The sequence below is a fragment of the Austrofundulus limnaeus genome, unplaced genomic scaffold (assembly GCF_001266775.1).
Source record: "Austrofundulus limnaeus strain Quisiro unplaced genomic scaffold, Austrofundulus_limnaeus-1.0 Scaffold185, whole genome shotgun sequence".
NCBI classification, from domain to species: domain Eukaryota; kingdom Metazoa; phylum Chordata; class Actinopteri; order Cyprinodontiformes; family Rivulidae; genus Austrofundulus; species Austrofundulus limnaeus.
Window position 1 is genome coordinate 489,041 of NW_013952587.1, and position 4,967 is coordinate 494,007.

Genomic DNA, 4,967 nt, shown 5'->3' on the forward strand with positions numbered 1-4,967 from the left:
ATATTTACTCATCATTATCTGGTAAAAGTTTTTAAAAAAAGTTAAAGATTTGTGAATAAATCAGGTAAATTTTACTTAATTTGATCAAGTATTTGTACAAGATTAAATTCAGTAAATTAAGTAACATTTACCTGATTTATTCACAAATCTTTAACTATATTCTTAATAACTTTCACTAGACAATGATGAGTAAATATTACATAAATTTGTAGCATTTAAATTTACTTAACAAATGTTAGTGCAAATTGTTTACAGGGTTTTCTCTAGTAAATCTTACAAGTTATTTTTTACAGTGAAGGCTCTTGTTTTGTTCTGGACATCACTGCATGGACACTTCCACACACCACTGTCTGTAAACAGTTCACTGTGCCATCAACTAATGCTGCTTAAAGCTCTATCACACAAAAAAAAAACGTGAACACCTTTCAGAACCCCTGCTGTCTTCTCTGAACCAAAGCTCAAAGACTGAAACCAGTAGGAGAGCTGCTCTGTGATCAGAACATTTGAAATCAGTTTTACAAACCATGGAACCCACAGCGTCTGCGTTAAAGAGGAGAGGGACCACCCAGCCTGTGATCAGCACATATTTCAGAAGCTGGCCTCTCTGATGGTATAGGGGTGTCATTATCATAGGCTGTGTCTAATTCATGGGTTGGAATCTGACATTGGCCACAGTCTACGTGGGCTGTAGGCCGCTCATGTCAGCTGCATAAACAGCTGTGAAACGAGGCGGTCTCTATAGAAGACGTGTGTTTGCTTCGCATCGCTTCAGTTGTTTTTTCAAGGTATACATTCTCAAAATTTAGTTTCAATAGAAAAATGTTACAAGTAAATAACTAAAAAGCATTAATAATTTGGGTTTAGCTTCAGTATCAGTGATTGTAACTGCATTTGATTTAATATCTCATTGCAACAAAACTTTATTCAGCTAAGTTGTTTAACTTACGGTTTTCAGCCCGTGATAAAATTCCAAACGCTGTCCTTAGAAAACAAACTTTGCAGTGAAATTAAAATAAAATCGCTGCTGTCTTTGTTTTACTGTTTAATCTGTTTATGGCACAATGAATTCTGGGATACCATCGAGTGCGTAGGATACTCAGTTCCAGAAGTTTTCGAGGTTTTGTCGGCCACACGAGTAAGCACCTACAAATTGGGACAGCTTACGGCACGGGGCAATGACATAAGCATGACATCACAATTTTATGAATGAATGCATGTTTTATTATGTGTACAGATCTTTGGTCCTGTGGTTGTTTAAAGTGCTTTATAAATAAAGATGGTATAAGCAGCCGACAAATGTGGCCGACGTCGGCTGCAACCCCTGAATTGAGACACAGTCTTTGTTTTCTGTGTCTTGAAAGGATTTTTTAGTGTTGTCTTTGTGGGTTATGTTATATTTTCTTGTCTTTTGGAATCTTCGTGTTTAAGTTGTGTTTCTTGTGTGTCGCAGGTGGAAGTGGGCGGGACAGAAAGTAATGTTCATCCACTCTCACTCTCCCCAGGTGTTTGTCATTTGTGCCTCATTAGTGTCCTTTTATATTTGCTTTCCTGTTGTTAGTTCCTTGTGAAACATCAAGTCATTCATGTTTTTTCTCCTGTGTCCTCCAGAGTTCTTCCTTTGTAAGTATTTGACAGCCTTTTATTGTCACGTTTGCATCTGAGCCTGTTTGAGTTTTTGTCTGCACCCTGAGTTCAAATACACACCAACAGGATAACAGAGGTGTTAGTGCCTACATAGCATGAGCAGAGTCCACATCTGGAAAGCTTCTATCAGTGTAGACAGGTTTTGAAACTACAAATGCTCCAACAATGTAGCAAAAGAAGACCAAAGATTGTTAAACAGTTAGAGGAAAAATGGATGATGTTATTTTCCAAAGCTTCCAGCAGCTGGTCTCATCAGAAGAAATGTGACGTTCACCAATGATCTGACTCTGCTGAGCAGCTTTTTGAGGTAAACAATGGAAACCTGGTTGTAGACACTTGTGAGTCGTTCTTTTTACTCTGCCAAGGACGAGGTAATGCTTTCGGTTGCGTCTGTCTGTCTGTCTGTCTGTCTGTCTGTCTGTCGGTCGTTCTGTCTGTGGACAACATTACTCAAAAACTTGTGGACAGATTATCATGACATTTTTACCACATGTGGGTACTGGACCAAGGAACACACCTTTAAATTTTGGTGGTCTTTTGGATCACGATGCGGATACAGGATTTTTTTTCTTTTAACACACTGAGATCGGCAAAGCTGCGATGCTTTCACAGGGCTTCTGTAAAAAAACAGTGAGCTTGATTGGACAGCACAGACTTCAAACTTTATAAAAGTAATGTTAAAACCACATTTAATGATGAATAATTTTTGCCATAATATGTGCATTTAGAGAACGTTTTGTGACCAGGAAGTGCGTGACTGCACCATGAAACCCATTTTWCCCATTTCCTCAAACACACCACATTTCCCAAACAACCAATCAAAATAGTTTCTCGCTACTAAGCTTGTAAACAGAGAGCTGCCGGGCCTCAAAGTTTGGAGACGGGGGGAGCCAGGAAGCACTTTATAAAGAGAGTCAAACCATTACAAACTCATACAAGGAGATAAAACAGACGTTTTACATGGTGAAATGTGACTGATGAAAACTTAGGAGCTTAATCCCACACCAGTTTGACCATGAATAATGTCGGGTGACGAGTCTGACTTTTTTTTTTCACATTGGACTCCACCGGGAAGAAATTCCATGCATACTGCTGCTTAAATGTTCACTATGTCAGAACTTATTCAGCAGATGTGTTTCCATCTCTGCTTTTGTGCATTAACTCTTACAGGATGGGGGAAACTGGTCTTGGCAGAGGTTTGCACTCTCCGAGTGTTTCTAGTTTTTTAATGTTTCACTCGGATGAAGAGATTCTCACAGTCCTTCACTTCTCATCTGGAGGTGAGTCAGAGGGGAGGAGCACAGGTGTTTTGATTAGTGAACATGGGGGGAGGGGGACACATGTTTGGTGGCAGACATCTCTGTGTACATAGTGAAGTACAACCACACTGCGTCACTAACCGGACCATGTGAGCAAATGTTCTTATAAAGGAACGGTTCCTCCAAAAGAGCCATAAATCCCATCAGTACTTTTCAGCTCCTACATGTTTAGACACTGCTTCACTGCGATCAGGGTGCTGTCACAACTTTTTTGGTTACTTTTTCACATAAAATTCAAATTCACCTATTTTTTCCCTGTCGTAAAACATTTTCTGTTCAAACAGGTTGAACACTGAACCCATGTTGCTGTGCAGAGGATGGTGGTTCCCATCATGAGATGCATCATTAAGGCAACATGGTGAATGTTTATGACTTAAACACATTTTATTATGTCGCTCAAAGCTTAATCACAACATCATTTGCCTGTATCTGAGTGTGTTTAATGCATATTAAAGCAGAGAAACAGAAGTGCCAGTAAAGGCAGCAGAGTGAAGAAAGAACAAGAGCCTCCCCTTCAATTTGCTCAGCAGGTCTAAAATACTTGTTTACAAGCTCCTGCTGGAAAATGATGTCTTCTGTAGGGATTTATTATTGATGGAGCTCAGTGAGCGGCTCTGCAGCTGTATACTCACTGAGCCTCGGACCAACCAACAGCATGTGACCAGCTGCCAGTAAGAATGTGTTGGACATCTAAACACCAATTAGAAACGGATCGTTTTCAGTCAGGACTGAAGGTAACACATCGTACCTGATCAGATGAGAGGAAAAGGTGAAGATGGACAGAACATTTTCTCTCCGTGTTGCCAGGAGCCACGCTGTGATTGACAGCTTCACGGTGACCTGTGCAATTGACAGATTTAAAGAAGGTGAGGAGAGTGACTGCACCCATCATCACAGGGTTGCAGTCGAGCGAGAGGAATGTTTTTTCAATTTCAGCTCTTTTCTTCCATTCACCCGGCTCTTGAGGACCCCCTCTGCCCCCATTTATCCATCCAAGTCTCAACTCTATTCATTCTCTCTGCTCTCTTTCTCTTTAACCTCCACCCGGCTGCTTCTGCTTTCATCTTCTCCTCAGTCTAACTCGGACTTGACTTCTCTGCCTATTTATCCCCCACCTTCAGTCCATCTACCATCTCTTCTGTCCTCTCATCTGCCGCCTTTCATCTTCATCTCTCCTTCTTTTCCTTTCCTTTTCTCCTCACGTTTCGTCTCTTCTCAAAAGATTTCCTTTTCGGAGTCCTTTACTTCCACGCTCGTGTTTCCTCTCCTGTATTCCAGACAGAAAACACACACTACACAAGTTAAAATAACATGTTTTTACATCTAAAAGGCTTTGTTGAAAACAGTTTTACTGTATAGAAATCTTTTTATATTCCTTAATATAATTGTATTGTTTCATCTTCAGACTTCAGCTAATTTGAACTTTTACCATGTTGATCATTTTGTTGCAGAACTTCTGTTTTCTGATGTTTTCTCTAAATAAACAAACTCTTTTATTTCCACCATGATTTGACCCAAACCTTACTGACTCCAGGCCTCTTCATACTCACCTCTGGCTCCACCCACTTCCGTTTTGCCATGGCTCCAGTTTTTGTTTGTGTTTATTGTTATGTCATCTCCTTGCTGTTTTAAATATTTTACTGTCTTCAAAATATTTCTGGTTACTGCAGCAGGTACAGCGGGTAAAATCAAGTATTGAACACGTCAACATTTTTCTCAGTAAATATATTACTAGAGGTGCTAATGACATGAAATTTTCACCAGTTGTCGGTAACAACCCAAGTGATCCATACATACAAAGAAATCAAACCATACATGTCCAGAAATGAAGTTATTTGTAATAATGTGGAATGGCACAGGGAAAAAGTATTGAACACATGAAGAAAGGGAGGTGTAAAAAGGCATGGAAAGCCAAGACACCAGCTGAATGATGCCATCGGTTACAGAAGAATGTCTAAACTTCTGAAGGTTCCAGTGAGCACTGTTGGGGCCATAATTCAGAAG

General features: G+C 40.0%; 1 protein-coding gene and 1 long non-coding RNA gene across 3 annotated transcripts in view; both read left to right on the forward strand.

Moving 5' to 3' along the window:
* Window positions 1-4,967, forward strand: part of ca10a (carbonic anhydrase Xa) — a 617,460-nt gene that overhangs the window by 95,979 nt on the left and 516,514 nt on the right. The window lies entirely within an intron of this gene.
* On the forward strand, window positions 2,821-4,213 carry LOC106524399 (uncharacterized). Its single transcript, XR_001311001.1, has 3 exons — window positions 2,821-2,924; window positions 3,248-3,321; window positions 3,419-4,213. It is a non-coding gene; the product is annotated as an uncharacterized LOC106524399 (long non-coding RNA).